Below are 24,665 nucleotides of genomic sequence, written 5' to 3'. Positions count from 1 at the left end.
TCGAATAGGACTTTTGGACTAGCGTGAAAATCCACACAGGACTATAATAATGTTTGCTTCAACTCGCTTGTGGAAACAACTCAGAGGTTATTAAGAAGAAAAATGATAACAACAAGAAGACTGGAAGACGGGACTTGTGAACATCAAAGCAGCAGAAATATGAGAGGATTGGACCCTTCTGAGCTCGAAGCATGGGTACCCACAACAAAAATCTAAAAAATTCGGCAAAATGTTTGGATTTTATGATATGTATTGACATAATTCGGATTAATTAATGAGACATGACTGGATTGTTAAATGGAAATTTAATTTATTTATTTTTTAAATTGATTTTTATCCACCCTGGCTCTGGAAGTGCAAAGCACACAATATAAAAGATGCGAAGTCACTGCTGAGGACCTTTGATGTACCGTGTGGCAGACAGGAAGGGGCAATGAAAAGGGGTGGGGGGGTCAGCCACTGAAGGAAACAAGAAGAGAATAAAATGTTTTACCTACAGAGACAACCAGAGTGGGGACGCACAAACCTCAGTCAGGCCAAACCTAACCTACACCCTCTTGGAAAATGGCAACAGAGACACACTGAGCCCATGTCTAGGGGACAGCGGCAAACGCATGTGCCTTTGATTCAGTCTCACATATCTTCTGAGGAACAAAGGGCAGGCGCTTTTGTCTCTGGCAAACATATTCCAGCGTGAACAACTGCCAGGCGGCATGGATAAATCAGTTGTGAAACAGCAGCATGCAGCTCTGTGCCAGTACTACTGGGGGCAGAATTGCAAAAGAGCAATTCAACAGTGGAACAGACTCCGTTGGGAGGGTTTAAAGCAGAAATTGGATCGGCATCTACCATGGGCAAGAGGGGGTTGGACTAGATGACCCCGAGGGTCCCTTTCTCCATTGGACTGGTCATGTTGTGCGGATGCCTGGTTATCCTCTTCCGAAGCAACAACTCTATTCCAAACTTAAAAATGGAAAGTGTAATGCTGGTGGTCAACAAAAGAGGTTTAAAGACTGTCTCAAGGCAAATCTAAAAAAAAGTAGTATAAACACCAACAACTGGGAAACACTGGCCTGCAAGCGCTCCAGTTGGAGAACAGCCTTTACCAAAGGTGTCATGGGCTTTGAAGACACCCGAACTCAGGACGCAAGGGAGAAACGTGCTAAGAGGAAGGCACGCTTGGCAAATCCATACCGTGATCAACTCCAACCCGGAAACCAATGTTCCCACTGTGGAAGGACGTGTGGATCCAGAATTGGCCTCCATAGTGACTTACAGACCCGTTGTTAAAACTGTGTTTATGGAAGACAATCTTTCTCGGCTACGAGATCGCCAAAGAAGAACTATGAAAACAGCAAATGCTCAGAAGCAAGTTGTCCAGAGAAGCAAAGGGCAGAGGACCAGGACCACAACGGGAAGAACACGAGATGTTACTGGTGGAGACCACACAGGAGAACCACAGCTGGTGGCCTGGGACCCAGGGCGGCTGGGACATGACCATCACACCCACTGCTTGCACGTGGCCCTTGAAAGTTTGCCTAGGAAGGAATACGGCCCTCGGGTGAAAAAGGTTCTCCGCGCTGGAAATTTTCTGTTTCCTCGCACACCAAGGGCAGAATACAGTTCTGGAAGTGGAGTGGGAAAGAAGGAAAGGACTGGAATAAGGAAACATTTAAGGCTGCAGTCCTAGACACCAGCCTGATGTCTTGACTGACCTGATGTCCTCCGCACAGAATGCAAAAAAAAAAAAAGGTTTAGGGGCAGGCAAGGACCCTTGGAGTTCTTAGAGAGGAGGAGGAGAAGAAGAAGAAGAAGAAGAAGAAGAAGAAGAAGAAGAAGAAGAAGAAGAAGAAGAAGAAGAAGAAGAAGAAGAGTAGCAGTTTGGATTTGATATCCCGTTTTATCACTACCCGAAGGAGTCTCAAAACGGCTAACATTCTCCTTTCCCTTCCTCCCTCACAACAAACACTCTGAGGTGAGTGGGGCTGAGAGACTTCAGAGAAGTGTGACTGGCCCAAGGTCACCCAGCAGCTGCATGTGGAGGAGCGGGGAAGCGAACCCGGTTCACCAGATTACGAGTCCACCGCTCTTAACCACTACAAGTGGCCCAAGAAGAAGAAGAAGAAGAACTGGGATCCTGGGCTTCGCGTCTTCCATTTTCCAAACACATTTCTTTCCTTTTTTCCCCCTTTCTTTTTTAAAGGATTAAGATTGGTAAAGAGGCAGAGACGCTTGCCAGAAATGAGATACTGTGGGCAGGTGTTAATTGATTTCTGCTCTTATGATCATGTTAATGAGGCAGTTTGGAAGAGGAACACACACAAAGGCGGAGCAGCTCGTTCCTCCACCAAACTTGCCCAATTCAATTCCAATCGCCTTTCCATGCGAGTCCCAGCTCAGGATTTATGGCTTTGAAAGAAGAGAGTTGGGAACCAAATCTTCTGCACTTAAGTTACGTTCACAACTGCCACTGAGGGCTCCAGAGAGGGTAGAGGCCTGAGATCTTGGGAACAGAGCAAACCATCGCAAAAAGCAGCCTTCCCCCAGCGTGAAGTCACAGGCTGGGTGGACGCAGAGGAATGATGGGAAGAACCAGCTGAGGAACCACCAGGGGGCGGGAAAACACAGAGCCCGGGAAGAGGTGGTGGGACAACGATGAGCGGCCAGAGGGAGAAGACTGGGAGGTGGGGGTGTCTGAAGCTGAGGACGTAACAGGGCATAGTAAGGAGGTGGTGGCAGAAAGAAGTCCAGAATCAGAAGCAGGAGAGGAGGTCAAGAGGCAGAGGTCAGTCTCCCCATCCTGCTGCGACAAGCTCTCCTCCCATCTGGTTTCCCAGGACCGAGAGAGGCATGAAAAGAGCAGAGGAGATGTTGGCTGCATGTAAGTCCAGTCTCCGATTGCATGGGGAAAACCCTGGATAGGAGGCAACTTTTAGACGGCTGTGGGGAGACCTTCAGCCTCAGCAACTGATTCATGGGGCCAGACCTACTGAGAATGAGCTGCTATGCTCATTAGGCCTTGTAGGAATGAAAATCACGGGAGACGAGTAGTAGGTGTCATGTGAGAGGCGTCTGCCGGGGGAAGCCCCAGGAACTCTCTTTTATTATTACAAACATTGCCACAGGTGTGCTTGTGGCTGATTGGTTGATACAAACACAAAGAAACTTAATGCTGATTGGTTAACATACATACAAGGCGGGAATTACATGTAAGAGGTGGGAATTACATGTGAACATTAATCACCGATAGATTGAAGGCTGAGAAACGAGGTTGAAACCAGACAGGCATGAAACCTCCTAATTAAATTATAACTAAAGATTGATATAGCATGACTAAAACAATTACTAATGATTGATCATAACCTGAAAGAATATAATAATCGAATTCCATAGATGTGGTCAGCTATGCATTGAGAACAGGTCATCATGAACTTAAGATGAACTGAGCGATGAGGGAATGTCTTGGTGTTTGGAACAGGTTTGTACAGTGTGTGCAGAAGCAGAGAAAAGATTATAAGCGAGACTTCCCAGAATGCCAGAAAAAAGAAGCAATACTTCCCATAGCAATACTTCCCATAAGGCCACAGTTATGTGCAGGAACAGAATTTCCCTTCAAGGCCTGACAGTTCATTAGTCTGGGAAGACGACCTTTTTTCTAATAAAGAGCTAACTCCAGTGTTGACGGTGTGTCTCGGCCTTAGACACCTGGTGACCTCCTGATGCTTTGAACCACATCTTCTGCCAACCCATATGTAATTCAAAAACATCTGGAGAGTACCCAGCTGGGGGGAACCAAGGTAGACAAATCTGACCACGAATTTTTTTATTTATGGGCTGCTTCTTGATAAACAAACTAAGATTTCTCAAGGAGCTTTCGGATAAGCAAAGATTCAAAAGGGGCGTCTGTAAGAAAGGCGGAAAGAGGACAGTCTGGGATTCCCTAGCTGTGATTCCTGAATTCCAGGGGGTGGACTCGATGACTCTTGGGGACCCTTCCACCTCTATCACTTACGGGAAGAGTAGAACACGGGACACATTAATGGGCCGACTCCAAGAAAGCCATTACATGAGTGGAAAGACTTCCTCTCGTGCAAAAGGAAAGATCCCTTCCTTTTCCTCGCCTCACCAATCTGGAGATTTGTTAGAAGGCTGTGGCAGCCCCTAAATTTGCAGCCTTCTGGCATTCCCACTGCACAGCGTTTGCCATATGGTGAAGACACGTCCCGAACCCCAGCCTTTGGCCGTTAAGGCATTGCAGGTTGCATCAAACGCTGCACCAGCCCCGTTTGTGCAACGTATATAATAAATAATAATAATAATAATAATAATAATAATAATAATTTATTATTTGCACCCCACCCATCTGGCTGGGCTTCCCCAGCCACTCTGAGCGGCTTCCACAAAGACCAAAAATACACTAATATGTCATACATTAAAGTCTTCCCTGAACAGGGCTGCCTTAAGATGCCTCTTCTGAATGTCAGGTAGTTGTTTATCTCTTTGACATCTGATGGGAGGGCGTTCCACAGGGCCGACGCCACTACCGAGAAGGCCCTCTGCCTGGTTCCCTGTAGCTTTGCTTCTCGCAATGAGGGAACCGCCAGAAGGCCCTCAGTGCTGGACCTCAGCGTCCAGGCAGAACGATGGGGGTGGAGACGCTCCTTCAGGTATACTGACAAAACGTAACTTTTGTCTCCTCCTCTTTCCATGCCCGACCAAGTGCAGATCTCGAGGGCACACAAGGGAGGGAGGGCGGGTCTCGCCGCTTTACAGCAGATTGTCAACACGTGTCTATCAGGGAACGGAAGGCAATGCCCAAAGCTGTCAACTGTCTCTTATTTGGTGGGAAACTCCCTTATCCCAGCGCTGTGTCCTGCTGCTGTCCCTTATTGATGATGTCCCTTAAATTTCCCAGGTTTCATGCTCGGGAGGGAAGGAGCGGCTCGGGGTCCTCCGCCACATGAGAGAGAGCACGCACGAACTGCCGTGTCTCCATCTCTCCCTTTTCCCCCTCAGGGGCGCATCGTGAGGAGACGGGTGGTGGTGGGCGGGCAGGCAGCCCCTCTCTTGCGAGACGTCTGCCGCGTTGCCGGAGGCGGCTGAGGAGGCTGCCTGAGGAAGGAGGGGATGGGGAAGGATGCATAAAGGGTGGCGCTTCAGCGGCGCCACAACCGCCTCATGCCGGGCTCGCGGGCGGCATGGGCGAGAGTCTCTCTCCCTCCCTCTCGGGCGGGGAAGGGCCGATGGAACTCCTCGCTTCAGGACGGTGGCAGCCCCGACGTTCTGCTTAGCATACCCACCAACCAGTGCGGCATCTTAATGTCGTGATTTCCCCCTCTGCATCCCTTTCATAACTCTATTTTTATAAATCATTTGTCCATCCATATTTCAAATTTTTACTACAAGTTTTCTGTCAATCCTACCAATGTATGTAACTCTTTACGATAGCTTATCAACTAAATTATAAACTTTCCCCATTCTTTATTAAAGAGGTCCTCTTCCTGGTTTCTAATTCTGCCTGTAAGCTTTGCCATCTCGACGTCGTTCATCAGTTTTGTCTGCCCCTCTTCTTTGGTGGGAGTTGTAGACCCTCAGGATCATCTAGTCCAACTCCCTGCAAAACACAGTCAGTGGCAGCCAAAGCAGCATGGCTCCATCAGTGCCGGATTTCTGTATAAGTGAAGCAAAATCCCTTATTTTGGCTGCTGATCCCTTATTTTCGAGGCTGCTGGTCCCTTATTTTCAAATCTGTAAGTTGACAGCTATGACTCTGCCTAGTCACATAAGTTTAGAAGAAAGAAAGAAAACCCCAAGAAAACCCAGAAAGGTTGCAGTTCGGTGGGAGAGCATTCGCTTTGTGTGCCAAAGCCCCAGGTTTAGAGACCTTTGTCTGAAACCCCTGAATAACCTCTATCAGTCAGGACTGACAGTTCTGAACTAGGTCGGCACAGTACAAGGCAGTGTCCTTGTGTCCAAGCTTAACAAGGTCTTTGATGACAGTGGAAAAGCCCCAGCAGGCCAGATCCGAGGCTCGCCATACAAACACATGCACACCCTGCCCCGCAAGGAACACATGCACTGCACTCTAGAAATAAATATATTAATTTTCAATTGCAATAATCCAATAATAGCCTCATTATAACAATGCCAAATTATAATACAATTACAGTGGTACCTCGGGTTAAGTACTTAATTCGTTCTGGAGGTCTGTTCTTAACCTGAAACTGTTCTTAACCTGAAGGACCACTTTAGCTGATGGGGCCTCCCGCTGCCGCTGTGCGATTTCTGTTCTCATCCTGAAGCAAAGTTCTTAACCCAAAGTACTATTTCTGGGTTAGCAGAGTCTGTAACCTGAAGCGTATGTAACTTGAAGCGCATGTAACCTGAAGTGTATATAACCTGAAGCGTATGTAACCCGAGGTACCACTGTACTGATACAGCGGAACCTTGATTCTCGAACGCCTTGGTATTCGAACATTTTGGCTCCCGAACGCCGAAAACCCGGAAGTAAGTGTTCCACTTTCTGAACATTTTTTGGAAGCCGAACGTCCGGTGCCAGCTATTGATTCCGGGGCGCCTGTACCAATCAGAAGCTGCCCCTTAGTTTTCGAACATTTTGGAAGTCAAACAGACTTCTGGAACGGATTATGTTTGAGAACCAAGGTACCACTGTACCAATCATTCAGATGCCAAATTATATAATTTAGATGGCCTTCTGAGTGTTAGAATTGATGGTCTGATTTACTTTATGTCTGCATTCCTAACTCTTATTAATTTCAATTGCACTCCAGTCAAAATAACAATCCCTTACACAACAACTGCAATATGAACGACTTCCATTCGTATTCACACATTAAATGATTTCTAAATCTACAGGTGCAGCATTCAAACTATATCCTTCTTTTACTGTGTGTGCCAATTATTCCGTACATGGTGTTTCTTTCTGTCCTTGTAAAATATTATGTCTATCTTTTCCAATCATGCCTTGGGCAGAACTAATACAGTATTCCACTGTGATTTCAGAGGTTCTCCATTGCTCCATTCCCATGCTTCATTGTTTTGCAACTTTAACCGCAGCTGCATAAAACACACCGTCCCAATAAATAACCTGTTTCCGCCCTTTACCTCTCCGCTTGGGAAGGATCTGTGAGCTTGCCAAGGAGTTGATAAGCTTCATTGCCGAGTTATTTGAAGTTTGACAGATCACTCTCCTGCACTCTAGAATTCAGATCTTTAGTTAAACTGCTCTGGTTTTGAGTGCCCCGATGTTCCAGCACGCTAACTAGTCCCCAATTAAACCAAGCTGAATTCACGAGGCCACCTGAATGAAAGAAACTTAGGGAACCTGCTCTGCATCCCAGGTCCAATCCTGCAATCCTCATCCAACCCAATGCAATGCAGGAAAAAAGCAACTGTTTTCAACGACCCTACTGCCAGTTTCTATGCAGGCTGCGAATGAGGATGCAACCAGGGCCAGGACTGAAACGCAAGCTCCTAGTCTCTAAAAACAGGTGGATTTACAAGGCTGAGTAAACAAACAAACAAACAAACAAATAGCCTCTGCCCCCGGGGCTCCTGGCTCCCAGATCCCCTGGCACATTTGTCTGAGCAGGATTTTACACAAGGGGGGGAGCGGGGGAGGGAGAGCGTGAAAGCACGCTTTGTGGACTTGCCAAAAAACGCCAGGCCAGCGCTCGCCAGCTGGGGCAATTGAGGAAGCAGTTCCGATTCACATGCACGTAAACACAGGATTCCTCAGAGCACAGACATGCACGGCGCAATAATGGTGCACACACTCTTTTCCCCCAGACAGGGAACTCAGGTGGCAGGCCTTACGTAAACCTCTCAAGGAGCCAATCCCGTTCCTTTCAAACCTCCGGCTCAAAAATAAAAATGTGCAAGGACACACACAGCATTCTGGTGCTCATGCAACCATATCCCAGGCAGCAGGTCGCCGGAAAAAAACCCACAGGAAACAAACTGTCTGGTCAAAGCTCAGGCATTTAATGCAGTTTTTTAAGAACAGAGGAGCCCTAAGAGCTCCAGGTATTTTTTGCTCTATAAGACTCACTTTTTCCCTCCTAAAAAGTAAGGGGAAATATGTGTGCGTCTTATGGAGCGAATGCAAGCTGCGCAGCTATCCCAGAAGCCAGAACAGCAAGAGGGATTGCTGCTTTCACTGCTCAGCGATCCCTTTTGCTGTTCTGGCTTCTGAGATTCAGAATATTTTTTTTCTTGTTTTCCTCCTCCCAAAACTAGGTGCGTCTTGTGGTCTGGTGCGTCTTATAGAGCAAAAAAAATATGGTAGATTGGAGATTTCTCTGCTGGACAGTTTCTAGATCTGGGATTTCTGCACCCACACACAAACAGACCCCAGCGACATGCCAATGTGTCAGATCTTTCAGGAAGCAACAAGGGGTCTTCTTCATGGGGAGCGGGCTCATGCCAGCGTTTGAAATTTACCAGGTGCATTTTGCGACCAAGTGAAGATGTCCGGGCGCCAGGGTGACGCCGGACATCTCCACCATCTGGAGCTGCAGGCCCGGGGGACTGTTTTCTCACACTAATGCCACACAGAATGTAGAATTCTATCCGTGGTATTTTAAGTGCACAATCCGAATGAATTTCAGGAACCCCAAAGCCATCTGTTTTGGCGACCGTAACCCTGGTTTAAGGAGCCATTTGGTACCTAGCCATTTGGCACCTAGTTTGGCACCTAGTTTCTAACGCTGCTCATGACCCGTGGGCAGGTTTTGCACACCAAAAACCCCACAATAAATCCCTGGAAATTTCCAGTGAAGTGGCTTCCGTGGAAGCGGAAAGGGGTCTTGCCCACCACCTGCCAGGACCCTGGAGATCCACTTCTGGAGCGAGCCTATCAGCCTTCCCCAACTTGGTTTTCCCCAGATGTCCTGAACTACAACTCCCATCAACCCCAGCTAGCCTGGGCAGCCCTCAGAGATGATTGGAGCTGCAGCATATGGAGAGCTTTGATTGCTAGGAGACCCCTATTCCCCTCTCAGAGTAGTTTAACAACCAGTCTTCCCAGAGAACTCTGGGGATTATAGCTCTGGGAGGAGAATGAGGTCTCCCAACAATTCTCTGAATTCTTAAACTACAGTTCCCAGAATTCTTTGGGGGAAGCCATGAATGTTTTGAGTGGCACCACAGTGCTTTAAATAAATGGTGTGGATGTGGCCTCAGAGAATGCTACTTAGCGCCATCTTACAACATGATACAGTGGTACCTCGGGTTACAGATGGTTCAGGTTACAGACTCCGCTAACCCAGAAATAGTACCTTGGGTTAAGAACTTTGCTTCAGGATGAGAACAGAAATCACGCGGCGGCAGCGGGAGGCCCCGTTAGCTAAAGTGGTACCTCAGGTTAAGAACAGTTTCAGGTTAAGAACGGACCTCCAGAAAGAATCATGGCAAGAAAAATTGATGGACTATGCAGAACTGGCAAAACTGACATATAAGCTACGGGACAAGGATAACTGTGACTTTAAAGATGAATGGGAACCCTTTACAAAGTATTTGAAGATGCAACAAAGTGAACTGGACTTGGCTGGTTTTGAATAAACATTCACAAACTTTTTATTGATAATAATCAGCTAAATAGTTTGAGGATCTATACAACTGTGTAACATGCAGAAAACAGCATTTTTAGAGAAATCAGACTGGACCTGAGGGAAGTGGGGTGGGGGGCTCTGTGGGGGGGAGGGAGGGGGAGGGAGGAAAAATGGGGGGGAATAAGGATTATATGTTTCTGGATAATATGTTTTGTTTTAATTTTGAATAAAAAAGTTATTAAAAAAAAAGAATGGACCTCCGGAACAAATTAAGTTCTTAACCCGAGGTACCACTGTACTTTGCAGGATTAACATAAACCAGAAAAAGAGAGGTCCCTGCCCTGAGGAGATTACAATCTAGATTCCCCCCCCCCCCCAACTTGGTAGTGGGAAGAAAACCAGAGACGGGGAAGGCAAACACGGTAATACAGAGACAGAAGTCGGATGACACAAAAGAGGTCATGGGGTTAAATTCAAACATTAGCCTTGTATTTCTTTGTCGCTTGCTACAAAAAATTCTCACACCTGACAAAACGTAAAACACACCCGAAAGATTTAAAAAGCATTCCTTAGAAACACAGAATTGTAAAGTTGGAAGGGACCCCAAAGGCCATCGACCAGAGGTTTATCGGCAACATTGCAGAACATATTTGACTTCTCAGCCTCTTGAAATGCCGGAATCAGAACAGAAACATCCCTGACAGATGGCTCTCCAACCTCCGCTTAAAAATCTCCAAGGAAGGAGAGTCCACTGCTTTCCGAGGGGTTTCTTTCCACTTGACTAAAACTGCTCATCCTGCAATAACATAAAGAGGACAAGTGCCCTGATATATACAGTGGTACCTCGGGTTAAGTACTTAATTTGTTCCAGAGGTCCGTACTTAACCTGAAAATGTTCTTAACCCGAAGCACCACTTTAATTAATGGGGCCTCTTGCTGCAGCTACGCCACCAGAGCCCAATTTCTGTTCTCATCCTGAAGCAAAGTTCTTAACCTGAGGTACTATTTCTGAGTTAGCGGAGTCTGTAACCTGAAGCATATGTAACCCGAGGTACCACTGTATGGCAACCATGCCATAAGACCCTAAATAAGAGCCATATGCCTGAAGATGAATGTCACTGCCTAGCACCTAAAAGCAGATAATGGAGATAATTTAAGATTTCTTTACTTAATCTGGGCAGTGGATTCTCTTACCCCCTAGTGCAGGCGTAGGCAAACTCGGCCCTCCAGATGTTTTTGAGACTACAATTCCCACCATCCCTGACCACTGGTCCTGTTAGCTAGGGATGATGGGAGTTGTAGTCCCAAAACATCTGGAGGGCAGATGCCCTAGTGGAAGGACTCCTGGGATAACTCAATACAGCACAAGAATTTTAATCTCACGGTTGTGGGTTCAAGCCCCACGCTCGGTAAAAAGATTCCTGCATTGCAGGGGGTTGGACTAGATGACCCCATGGTCCCTTCCAGGTCTACAGTTCTATGATTCTATGACTGCAGTTCTATGATCCAGGCTGTGATGCCTTCCTCCAGGAAACTATAAGCTTGTCAGGGGCATTGCACATCACCCAAGCTTTCCATTTTATTTTCTTACAATAATTATAACAAGACAGTGCTTTAAACCAATAAATAAAACACAGCGACCAGCGGCAATATAACTTAAAACTGCAGAGCAAATAATACTTTAGGACACAAATGCCTAGAGATGTGAAAACATCCTTAACCATTTATTTACAAAATACTTTTGCAGCGGGGAGCATTTTAAAAGGGCAATACATTTTTTAAAACATGCAATGAAATCCACATTGCCACCCTAAAGGTAAAGGTAAAGGTACCCCTGCCCGTACGGGCCAGTCTTGCCAGACTCTGGGGTTGTGCGCCCATCTCACTTAAGAGGCCAGGGGCCAGCGCTGTCCGGAGACACTTCCGAGTCACGTGGCCAGCGTGACATCGCTGCTCTGGCGAGCCAGAGCTGCACATGGAAACGCCGTTTACCTTCCCGCTGGTAAGCGGTCCCTATTTATCTACTTGTACCCGGAGGTGCTTTCGAACTGCTAGGTTGGCAGGCGCTGGGACCGAGCAGCGGGAGCGCACCCCGCAGCAGGGATTCGAACCGCCGACCTTTCGATCGGCAAGTCCTAGGCGCTGAGGCTTTAACCCACAGCGCCACCCGCGTCCCACATTGCCACCCTACCACAATTCAAAATATGACTAGAAGTTCACAGAACAAAGAAGCTCAAGAAACCATTTTCCACACAGTACAAGGCAAAAAAAAAAATGTTTGTTTTTCTAGGCTGAGCACCACGTTTCAAAAAATCATTAAGTGTTTTACAACATACCTTAAATCACAATGCTCAAGTACAACAAAAACCCCAGAAAAAAATTCTACATTATAGACCGCAACGGACAGCTAAACAGGGCATCCTCTTAAATTATAAATAAAAAATCAACTCAAACAAAATTCAGTAAAAACCACACATTTTTAAAATAGCATAACTAAGCAAAAAATAAAAATAAACTCTTCCTAACCCATCATATGCTCAATCATACCATTAAACAAGGCAATCTAATTAAATCCCCAGCCCTAGATGCAATGATAAACAAAACTTAAAACTGAAACTGCTCTCTGATTCGTATGTGACCCTTCTCCCCAAAAAACCAATATGTATCTGACCACCTGGGTTCACTATTAAAGAGTAATTTCTATTTTTCACTTTTCTTCCAAAGAGTTCAGAGTTTCTTCCCTCTTCCCATTTCATTCTCACAACACCACTGCGAGGCTGGTCAGGCAGTGAGATAGGTCAGCCAGGAAGCTTTGCAGCCATTCCTAGTCCAACATCCTACCTAACCCATGGATGGGGAACTGGAGTGTCCCTACAGTCCGCTGCTGGACTACAACTCCCATCATCCCTGACCACTGGCCAAACGGGCTTGGGCTGATGGGAGCTGGGGTTTTACAACATCTGGAGGGCCACAGGCTCCCATCCCTGTTCTAACCACACCATAGCATCTCTCCTTAAGAAAAGCTTCCCCAACTTGGTGCCCTCCCTATGTATTGGACTACAAATCCCATCAGCCACAGCCAGCTATTGATGGAAGGTGCAGGACTAAAGAGTTTTAATGAAATTAATATATATTTACAAAAAAACAACAACATGCATGGGTGTTGGCTCACACAGCAAGTGAAAACCACTCCAAGATTTTATTTACGACTGCAGTTTTAAAAAGGGGGAGGGGAAATGATTTTAAGCAAACAGAAAAGCAAAAATCAATTGCCAGCTGACAATGAACGTAAGAACATTCCATCGATCCTGCTTTAAACGTAGGCCTTAATATAGGCGGCCCAAACAGGCATCTAAGCGAAACTGGGGGTTGTTAAGTCGCATGTTCTAATGTAAGGAGGGACGGGTCAAAGTAGAACAATTAAAACCACAGAGACGTTCTTGGCCTCCGTACAAGCCTAACCCTGTTCTGCTTAGGCTGCAAACTTCTCAGCCGCCCCCCCACTTCTCGCCAAAGGAGAAAAGCAGCCTTGTTAGTCTGGCAACAAGGAATTGTGTGCAGGCAAGTAAATGGGCTGCAGGAAGATGGTGGGGAAAGGGTGAATCGCTCTGTCCTTCTCCCAGCACAGGAACCCAGTGGATCGTAAGGCTAGTCCAAAGAGGTTTTTGTTTTGTTTCGCAGGATGAATACTTATGGGTGCATGGAGTGGATGAAGCATGTCTTTATTCCATCTCCCGGTTCCCAAAAATCTATTCAATATATATATATAGTCCTCAAACAGGACGCATCAGCTATTAATTATATTAACCCAACAGACTTCAGCTTTAGCGAGCTTTCTCCAGGGGCTTATCTCGCTTGTTTCTTTGAAAGCTGCTCAAGGACCATCCAATTTTAAGAGACCTTACAGGGCAAGATATAAGCCGCTGAAGGAGGCTCACTTGAGCCAAAACACACTGGGCTAATGTATAAAACAAATATTCATCCTTTCCAGCATCTCTGGGATCATAGAATCATAGAACTGTAGAGTTTGAAGGGACCACAAGGATCATCTGGTCCAAGAGCCTCAAGCCATGTTTTTCCATTTTAAAAAGAAAAAAATAAATAAAGCATTTTGATACCACTGTCCCTAGCTGAAGATGGTTCCAAAATAGGCTCAGGTTGCAGCTAAACTCCTGGGAAAGGCAGGTTCCGCTCTGAGGCCAAATTTTAAATCAGTGGTTTCTTAACTTTTTCCAACCGCCACCTCCTTGGTTCTATAAACGTGCCCCCGGTGCCCCCTACCCTAATAAAAAGCTTTATTCGGAATTGTAGTTTGCACAGCCCCCTATGGAAGATAACAAGACATCAAGTTCAAAACAGCAGCAATTATTTGCAATTATTCAAAATCCAACTGGAACTGTTTACTTTAATTAATTCAACAAAATGGGTGAACTTGACCTGGCGAAGCCAGCTTTTTTTGAATCCGATAGTCATTTGGTCTCCCTTTGCCTCCCAGGGGGGGCGAGGCACCACCCACAACTGGTTCAAATGGGCTGCCTGCCAGTCGATACTGGAATAAAGGATGCTCAGATCTTAGGGACGAAGTGTTCCTCGCTGCCACCTCCATAAGAGCACACCTGTGTACACACTATGTCAATCATCCTGGAACAACAGCTCATAAGAAAGCACACTATTGCAATTACCACTACAGATGTGGATTTGCATCCAGTCCCTTGAATGATGATGCCATTTCAACCCCGCAATGGCGTCTTGGGAGCAAGGGATAAATGAGCAATCTGTGACAACAGAGCTTGGAAGGAAGCCACAGAGAGAGGTGCTTCCCATTTCTCTCTCTTCCCTCCCTCAGAAATTAAGGCTTGCTTGAGCAGAAGGAGCTACTGAAAGGATAAAGTCAGGGTGTGTGTAAAAGAACAATCTCCTTTCAGCCATCTTAACTGCATTACAGCCACTAACAACAGTTTGAAGAGCTAACTAATGCATAGGGAAACTGAACTTTTAATTATCTTCCACACACACCCTTAAAAGGCAAAGGGAGCCCTGACCATTAGGTCCAGTCGTGGCCGACTCTGGGGTTGCGGCGCTCATCTCGCTTTATTGGCCGAGGGAGCCGGCGTACAGCTTCCGGGTCATGTGGCCAGCATGACTAGGCCGCTTCTGGCAAGCCAGAGCAGTGCACGGAAACGCCGTTTACCTTCCCGCCGGAGCGGTACCTATTTATCTACTTGCACTTTGACGTGCTTTCGAACTGCTAGGTTGGCAGGTGCTGGGACCGAGCAACGAGAGCTCACCCCGACACGGGAATTCGGAACGTCAACCTTCTGATCGGCAAGGCCTAGGCTCTGTGGTTTAACCCACAGCGCCACCCGCGTACCTACACACACACCCTTACAGTACAGCATATTGCCAGTACAGTACAGTATATTGCCAAACCCTTTGGCAAAACAAGATAGCGCTGTGACTAGCCCTGTGACGGCGTGTGAAATATTCCAGTTATGCCCCCCGCAGGCTTCCTGGGCCTTATCTGAAGAAGGCTTCTGTGTGACTCAGAAGCTTGCTATCCCGTCCATGGCATCTGCCAAACTAAGAAGGTAATTTGAGCCCTTTGGAATGTTTGCCTCAACTACCCTAAATTTCTTGTCTGGAAGCTTGGATATTGTAAAACAGGAAGTTATCTTCATTGCGGCACAGGAGGACAGATGTCAAAGGACACTGGTTCTCTTCAACCCATCCCAAAGGAGTAGAAAAAGCCACTCCGCTACAAAATCTGCACTCCTGTCTCAGCGACACTGACTTGGAAATGTCCACAGAATGGAAGATAGCAGGATCCCCCAGGGATGCGCTCTGCGGGGAGCTGGCCTGAGGCACCCGGTCCACTGGCAGACCAACTCTGCGATACAAAGATGTCTGCAAATGTGACCCAAAGGCTGGCGACATCAACCTCGCCATGTGGGAATCCCTTGTAGACGACAGACCGTGCATCCACAGCAGCGACCAGAGGAATGACACCTGGGAGGAGCGCAGAGAGAAGAAATGCCATGGTGCATTTGTAACAGCAAAACCGGACGCCTTCATTTGCCCCGACTGCAACAAAACATGTCTCTCCCGTATCAGTCTCTACAGCCACAGCAGGCGCTGTAACTCTCCAACAGTTTCAACTTCGCCCCCGGAAGCCGCACTCTTCCATTGTCTCCCGAGAGAGACGGATGCCAAATATTTACCATAATTTGAAAGGCTTCTCTCCCCAGTTTGGGAGCTGATGCCATTTGCCTTATGGCAAGTCAGGCCATTGTTCCTATCTAGCTCTGCATTTTCTACCCTGGCTCTCTGGGCTTTCAGGAGATTGAACCTGGGACCTTCTACATGCAAAGCAGATGTCCTGCTACTGGCCTACGGCCTTCCCCATTTCCTCTTCTGGCCCAACACTTTATAACCCCCCAAAAGCCTTTCCCTGTGCAAAGACACTCACTTCCCATTCAATGCACAAAGAACAGTGTTAGAAGCTCAGATATATAAGCTAGGCGCCAAACAGCCCCTTAAACCTGGGGTGCAGTTGCCACAACAGAACGTCCGTACGCCGGGGGTTGGACTAGATGACCCTTGGGTCCCTTCCAACGCTTCGATTCTACGATCTCAACAACATTGCTTGGCTGTAGCTTGCTCTGACAACAATTCACTTGTCCCAGTGTGCAAGGAAGAGAAACACACACGGTGAAAATGGAAATGGTATTAACCATGGACTAAGGCAGGCGTTCTAAACTGTGGCCTGTGAGCTCCACTTGGTTGGCCTGAAGTGACAGAGGACTAAGATGCCCAGCAAGGTGCCCGTGATCTGTGCCACAGCGCAGGAGCAAAAGGCATGCATGTTTTGCTGCGCAAAAATCAGGTTGCCCGATAGAGATGCCCCATGCCAACCTGGCGCCTAGAAATCTCCACACCATTGCTGCTGGGTTTGCTCAGCATCGAGATGGCGTTAGACAAGGCCAAAGGGGTTCCCGGTCAATTATCCCACAGAACAATAGTGTCAAAAATCTCGATAAGATTAGATTCCTGTGGATTAGATTAGATTCCTGAGGCTGAAGTACTGTTTTGGGGGGACAGGAGGCGGGCAGGTGTGGAGGATTCCCTGGTCCTGAAGGGGTGACTGTGCCCCTGAAGGACCAGGTGCGCAGCCTGGGAGTCATTCTGTACTCGCAGCTGTCCATGGAGGCGCAGGTTAATTCTGTGTCCTGGGCGGCTGTCTACCAGCTCCATCTGGCACGCAGGCTGAGACCCTACCTGCCTGCAGACTGTCTCGCCAGCGTGGTGGATGCTCTAGTTAACTCCCGCTTGGACTACTGCAATGCGCTCTGTGTGGGGCTACCTTTGAAGATGACCCAGAAACTACGACTAATCCAGAATGCGGCAGCCAGACTGGTGCCTGGAAGCGGCTGCCGAGACCACATAACACTGGTCTTGAAGGACCTACACTGGCTCCCAGTACATTTCCGAGCACAATTCAAAGCGTTGGTGCTGACCTTTAAAGCCCTAAATGGCCTCAGCCCAGTATACCTGAAGGAGCGTCTCCACCCCCATCGTTCTGCCTGGACACTGAGGTCCAGTGCTGAGGGCCTTCCCTCACCGCAAGAAGCCAAGTTACAGGGAACCAGGCAGAGGGCCTTCTCGGTAGTGGCACCCGCCCTGTGGAATGCCCTCCCACCAGATGTCAAAGAGATAAACAACTACCAGACTTTTAGAAGACATCTAAAGGCATCCCTGTTTAGGGAAGCATTTAATGTTTAATAGATTATTGTATTTTAATACTCTGTTGAAAGCTGCCCAGAGTGGCTGGGGAAACCCAGCCAGTTGGGCAGGTAATAAAAAATAAATTATTATTATTAATTATTATTATTATTCCTGCAGGGAGTTGGACTAGATGACCCTTGGGGTACCCTTCCAACTCTACAGTTCTATGAACCATACTCTGGTTGTCAACAATCAAGGCTTCAGTATTATGGGCCCAGTCTTGTGGACGGCTCTTCCAACGGAGATGTTCAAACGTTTGCTGAAAAAAATTGCCACCAGGCAGACCATAGAAGTATCCTACGACTTTAAGAAGTCACAGCTTCCCCCAGGGAATCCTGGGAAGTGTAGTTCATGAAGGGTGTCAGGCATTGTCAAGATACGTGCTGCTATTCCCCTCACAGAGCTACTGTATCCCAAGCATCCTCTGAAGAGGAATTGTTCAACCCCCATCGTCTCTACCCCCATCGTTCTACCCGGACACTGAGGTCCATCCAGCACAGAGGGCCTTCTGGCGGTTCCCTCACTGTGAGAAGCCAAGTTACAGGGAACCAGGCAGAGGACCTTCTTGGTGGTGGCACCCACCCTGTGGAACGCCCTCCCACCAGATGTCAAAGAGAACAACTACCAGACTTTTAGAAGACATCTGAAGGCAGCCCTGTTTAGGGAAGCTTTTAATGTTTGATGCATTACTGTATTTTAATATTGTGTTGGAAGCCGCCCAAAGTGGCTGGGGAAGCCCATCCAGATCGGCGGGGTATAAATAATAAATTTTATTATTGTTGTTGTTATTATTGTTATTGTTATTAATCTCTCTGGCAACCATGGCTCTGGAACAGGGGTCTCCTAACAATTCTTGGCACCCTCTACAAACTGCATCTCCCAGAATTCTTCGGGTAAAGTGGTATTGTAAGTGCTTTAATTCCGTGCTGTGAATGTGCATTAAGTAGAACTTAGAGGGTACCCACCCCAAAATCCTGCTGGGGCTGGTGGAAGTTGAGTCCCACCACCTAAATTCCCAGGGAGTTATTGCAAGGGTTACTGAAATAATGGTACGAGAAGCACTCTGAAGATTCAAAACAGCAGTATGTAGACAGCTGAGTACTGTGATCACTTTCTCCCCCCCTGTGCAGTACAGCCAATCTAAACTGACTCCTCCTTGCACACACACCCCGAAATCTGCAGAACGTAGCCTAACAGAGATGGCACAAGGTTGTGTACATAGACCTTTCATTCCGGAATACCTCTGCCAAGACCCCAGCCTTCCTGGTCTTTTACAAACATGGAAACCCCAGAAGGCCTCACCAATTCCATCTGCAGTTTTCAAATACTCCTTGTGGGAGGCCCAGATCCAGGAAGCCCTGGATTCAAGTCCTTAGTCCAGCCATGGCAATTCAGCCCCTGTTTCACCACCAGCTCAAATGGGGTTAATAAAGGCCTCTAACTCTGGGCTGGCTGCTGCAGGAATGTGATAAAGATTATCATCATCATCATCATCATTATATATTTATTTATACCCCACCTTTTTCCGCAACAGGGACTCAGATAAAATAAAAACAGCTAAAAATATGGGGGGGGGGGGGTTTTGGAATTATAAAAAACCAAATTCAACTTTAATAAAATTAAAACTCTCTGCAGCTTAAAGGACCTACTAAAAACATAGATAATTACAATAAAAACAGCATGGAACCAGCCCTTTCCTTAAAATCAGCCAATTCCCAAAAGCCTGTTGGAATAAGGTTTTCACCTGCCAGTGGAAGACCAACAAGGAGGGAGCCAGTCTGGCTTCTCTAGGAAAGGTGTTCCAGAGTCTGGGAGCCACCACTGAGAAGGCCCTTTCCCACATGCCCACCAAGCAGGGCTGTGAGGGGGGTGGGACCCAGAGAAGGACACCCTCCGAAGATGTCAGAACCTGGGCTGGGTCATATGAGGAAACACAGTCTTTCAAAAAGCTTGGACCCAGGCGGTGCTGGGCTTTCTAGGTCATAGTCAGCACTCTGCATTGAACCTGGAAATATTATTATTATTATTATTATTATTATTATTATTATTAGTGGTAGCTCCATGTAACCAGCCCTGGCCGACAATCTGTCTGCCGCTTTTTGAGACAGCTGGGAGTTTCTGAGCACTTTTCAAAGGCAGCACTATGTAGAGCAAGTTGCTGTAATCCAAACGGGAAGTAACTAAGGCGTGTGTCACCGTGGCCCAATCAGAACAGTGATAAAAACCTTTTGAAGGCTGCTGCTCTTAATCCCCAGAATGGCACCATCATCAGAACAGGGGAGGGAAAACAAGACAGAAGCTGCTAAAGCAAAAAAAAATTAGGCTGCATAAACACCATGCATTTAAAGAACATGGCTTGCCCCAAAGAATTCTGGGAACTGCAATTCACCCCTCACCGAACGATGGTTCTCAGGACCCTTAAACTACAGTCCCCATTATTCCTTGGGGGGGGGGGAGTTTAAATGGATGATGTGGATGCAGCCTAATGAGGCCTTTCATCTCGGGTAAGGATGAGCCCAGAGCAAGCCTGCGTGTCCAGCTCTGCCTGGCCTCAAGCCCTTTTCACCCACAACCTGTTCACAAAAAAGCTTTTATAAGGGGGTGGGCTGGGGAGATGGCAGCCACACTCCCACTCCCAGCAGCCCTGGCCAGCATGACCAGTGGTCAGGGCTGAGGGGAGCTGTGGCCCAGCAATGTTTGGAAGGCCAGATCCTGCCCCTGCTTGAGCGTTCCCCTGGCCTGCTGCCTTGCAAACTACCACACCCCTCACCCCTGACCATTGGTCATGCTGGCTAGGAAGAGAAGGCCCACAGCATCTGACTGGGGGCAGCTGGCCTGCATTGCATCGCGTTTCCCATGCCTCTTTCCCAGCCTATATATTCAGTATATTACACCTCCCGTTTCCAGAAGCACCCCATGGCTTGCGCCGTATCATAGCCATGTGCTCTTCCAAATTCCGCGAAACCCTTCCGCTAGGCCCCTCGCCCTCCTCCCAAGACACATATCATATTATATCTTCCCGTTCCCTCTCAGCAAGTGCCCCCACTGCGCTGCCCCTCTCGCAACCAGCTGCCCCATCTCCTTATACTTCCCCCCCTCCAAAATAAATAAAAAATAAATCACAACTCCTTGGAAACCCCTTCCTGGTACCCATCCCAAACCTCTATTTCTCCCCAGCACAAAATACACCCCCCAAAAAAGTAGTCTCCCTCAGAAAGCCACCCCCATATTGTAGACCCCATTGCAGGCACCCCAAACCTACACACACACACACACACACACACACACACAGGATCTTACTTTCCAAGCCAGGGCCCTGCCCCCCAAGTTATACCTCCCAGCTGCTCACCACCACAAGCACTCCCTATAACCCCACAGCAGCCCTTCAATCCCCCCCCCAAAAAACCCTCTGGGCACTTTGCAATTACCATTATTACCCCCCAATTACTCGCCCATCACTGGCGGCTCCCAGGGCGGGTTACAACAATCCCCCCCCCCACGAGGTTAAAAGGCTTCGGAGTTCCCAGCTTACCTCCACCGCTGCGAAACATCCTCCCCCAATTCTGCTTCCTTGGCCCCTCCCACCCCAACCCCTTAAAACTCTCTCTCCCCGCCCCCGCCCCACTGACCAAGACACCCAAGGCGATTTATACCTCGCGTCGCAGAGGGGGACCCTTTCCCAGCCCCATAGCGCACCCCCAGCCCCCAAACACACCCCTCCTAGGGGGGCTTGTAGCGGGACTCCCCCCTATCTCCCACCCACCTACCCCGCTCTGCGCCTGCACCCCAGCCCCCCACCCCAGCTGCCCATCACCCCCTTACCTGGCTGCGCGGGGCCTCCCCCTTCGTGGGGGAGGAGGGAGGCGGGGGGGGGCTCCTGAAGGCCCCTGCCCGGCTACCCCCCGCGCCCCCAGGGCCAGGCCATGGTGGTGAAAGAGGAGGAGGTGGAGTTGCTGCAGCTACAGCTGCTGCTTCAGGGATGCGCTGCAAAAAGGAGGAAAAGTGGGATGGGGGGGTCTTGTTGGAAGAAGAGGAAAGGGGGGGGGAGGAATCGGATGCTCGAGCCCGGCTGCCTGCTGGTGGCTCTACCGGCGCGGGCCACTTCCTCAGGGCTGGAGTCAGTGTGGGGCGGGGGGGGGCGCCAGAAAGGCAGGAAGTGGGGGGCAGCTGATGGGCAGCCCCGACCGCCAATAGCAGCAGCTCCTTCCTCTCTTGTCCCCCCCCCACTCTCCCTCTCTCCCTCTCCCCCTCCCCACCCCGTGACCACTGTGCTCGCTCTCCGCGCCCCCCCCCCGTCTCTCTCTTGCTTCCTCTGCTGCTGGTGCTTCTCGCGCATTCTCGCGGCTCGCCACCCCTCCTCTTCCTCCCGCCGGCCTCCCACCCGGGGCTCCCATTCATTCATCCCGTCGCTTCATTCATTCCTGCCGACCATCGCCCCGCTCCGCCCGCCAGCGTTCTCTCTCTTCTTCCTTCTTCTCCGCGGGGGAAAAGGAATAGAGATAAGGGAGCGTTTGTCTCATCTCCGTTAGCTTTCGGAGCGGTTTATGTCTACCCGGAAGGAGGAAAGCTGGTTTGGGATGTGATGCCCAACAGGGCCCTATGCCTTTTGGGAGGGGGGTGGGTAAGGTTGTGGATGTACAAACGAACATGTTTGTTTCAACATACATGACATAAATGGACAAGTTTATAATCCTCCCTTCACCAACAGCGGGTCCCAGGGCAGGTTACTACAATTACAAATTAAAAACAAATTTATTTGTGTGTGTGTGTGTGTGTGTGTGTGTGTATACAGTGGTACCTCGGGTTACATATGCTTCAGGTTACATACGCTTCAGGTTACAGACTCCGCTAACCCAGAAATAGTGCTTCAGGATAAGAACAGAAATGGGCTCCGGCGCCGCAGCAGCAGCAGCAGGAGGCCCCATTAGCCAAAGTGGTGCTTCAGGTTAAGAACAGTTCCAGGTTAAGAACAGTGGGCTTCCTGTGGGTCTCCGGTTGGCCACACTGAGAAATGGATGTTGGACTAAATAGGCCTTTGGCCTGAACCAGCAGAGTTCTTAGGTTCTTCTAGCATGTCCCCTGCTCCCCAAAGAATCCTGGGAATTGTAGTGTATCCCTCACAACTGCAATTCCCAGCACCCTTAACAAACTACAATATCCAGGATTCTTGGGGAGGGTGTTTGTGGAAAATGTGCTTTAAATGTATGCAGCCCAAGCTGGGCTTACCTTGGGCCCAGCAGCAACAGCTGGAGATGATGGTAGTTGCAGGCCAACAACATCTGGAGGGCACCGGGTTGGCTAACGCTGCGCTAGCAAAAGTGTGCTTAGGTTTGTGACGAAAGGTGCGTTGAAAGGTTGCAGAGGGAATCCTCCAACTGACACCTGCAGACAGGCTGGCAGTGCAACTCCATTGCATGCTTACTCAAAAGTTCCGTGGAACACACTCCCAAGTAAGTATGCATGCAACTGGAGCCTGAATTATTCTATATTTTTATGACTATCCAACATATGATAAATGTTGACATTTCACACTTATATGCTAACAATCCCAGATGGGTTTTTTGAATGTTAACACACACAATACCTTATTTAAATCCATGTAAGTGCAATCATGGATTTACACTTACAGGGACACGGGTGGCACTGTGGGTTAAACCACAGAACCTAGGACTTGCCGATCAGAAGGTCAGCGGTTCGAATCCCCGCGATGGGGTGAGCTCCCGTTGCTCGGTCCCTGCTCCTGCCAACCTAGCAGTTTGAAAGCACATCAAAGTGCAAGTAGATCAATAGGTACCGCTGTGGCAGGAAGGTAAACGGCGTTTCCGTGCGCTGCTCTGGTTTGCCAGAAGTGGCTTACTCACACTGGCCACATGACCCGGAAGCTGTACGCCGGCTCCCTCGGCCAATAAAGCGAGATGAGTGTCGCAACCCCAGAGTCGGTCACGACTGGACCTAATGGTCAGGGGTCCCTTTACCTTTACTAAGTGCAAAGTTGGCATATTCTTCCTCAGTTTCTGTCTCCATTTCCCCTTCCTCTACTGCAGATGTGGGAAGCCTTGCACTCCCCAAATAGTGAAAGATTTCCATATTTACTCACACTTTCCAAGCAAACATTGCTGGATTCTGGCAGTCACATCCACAACCTGGTTCCTATGCAGTGTTAGGTATGTCAAAATCTATTCCAATCAATAAAAAGTATGCAGCCAAGGAGTTGGCTGGTTCCCTCAAATCAATGTGTGAAATTCAGCTACACACACATCTACACATCCTGCTTTATGACCTTCATTGGCCCCTTGATGTTTCTAACGCCCAACATTGCAGTAAAAGACGCCATGACTGGCAGAATTTCAGGGTGAGTGGGGGAGAAAGTACATGTCACATAGGAGACCATTGGATCACCTTACGTTAAAACGTGCGTAAGCAGCCAGCCTCCCTCAGAGAGGGGACAATTTGGATGGGTATATTAGTGTCTGGAGAATAAGGCCTTGGCCCTTTCCCCAGTGCTGTTTTTCCAACCAAATTCCACCCCCCACCCAGCTGCTGCTAGCCCAGGTTGGGGTGTGGGTAAAGACAGGTATCTATATTGTAGCTGTTCTGTTTTTATCCACAGTCACCTGTCCCAAAGAAGGCTAAATGTCAGCTCCAGAGGGTGATTGTGATTGGGCAAAATAACAGGGGAAAGAATTAAAAACCCTTCCCCAGTGAAGTCAGGAGATTCAAACTATGGATCTCCCATGGCATGTTTAATCTGGCCCTCAACAGACCAAGGATGGGGAACATGTGGCTCTCCAGATGTTTTTGGGCTTCAACTCTCATCAGCCCCAGCCAGCAGGGCTCATAGCCAGGGATTATGGGAGCTGTAGTTCAGCAACACCTGGAGGGCCACAGGTCTCCCATCCCTGGTGCAGACTCTGGTGCCCTCCAGATGTTTTGGAATACAAATCCCACCATCCCTGACCGTTGGCTATGTTGGCTGGAGCTGAGGAGAGTTGAGGTCCAATAGCATCTGGTCCCAGGCTGGGGGTGTTGGCTGTAGACACAATGATATCCTCCCTTCAGTCATGTCCCTTGCATGCCTCCTTTTTCCTGAGCTCATGCTCTGTAAAATTTCTCCAGAGTCCTATCTCAGATAACTTCCTAGCTTCAATTCCCTTCCTGCATTGAACTTTACTGACAGCTGCCGACCCTTCCTCAAGGTTCCTCTTTCTCACTCCATTCCCTTCTCTGCATCCTTCTTTTATCCACCTTGTCCCTGAGTTTCCTGCATCTCGGGACTGTTTGCCTGGACTTTCCCCCGATAATAATAACACA

The 24,665-nt window shown here is 48.4% G+C and overlaps 1 protein-coding gene across 3 annotated transcripts in view; it reads right to left on the bottom strand.

Annotated features, from left to right (window-relative positions):
• Window positions 1-24,665, bottom strand: part of AGPAT1 (1-acylglycerol-3-phosphate O-acyltransferase 1) — a 47,416-nt gene that overhangs the window by 21,540 nt on the left and 1,211 nt on the right. Inside the window, exon 1 of one of the 3 annotated variants that reach the window (XM_081903218.1) lies at window positions 21,177-21,536. The exons of 1 other annotated variant lie outside the window; for it this stretch is intronic. The gene's annotated coding sequence lies outside the window, so the exon portion shown is untranslated. Of the gene's footprint in view, window positions 1-20,886; window positions 20,905-21,176; window positions 21,537-24,665 lie in introns of those variants that run through there. One more of the 3 variants, XM_081903219.1, reaches the window with a different exon arrangement.

The sequence above is a fragment of the Podarcis melisellensis genome, assembly GCF_964234715.1.
Source record: "Podarcis melisellensis genome assembly, chromosome: 2".
Taxonomy (NCBI): Eukaryota; Metazoa; Chordata; class Lepidosauria; order Squamata; family Lacertidae; genus Podarcis; species Podarcis melisellensis.
Note: the sequence above shows the minus strand (reverse complement) of the source record. Positions and strands in the feature narration are given on the sequence as shown.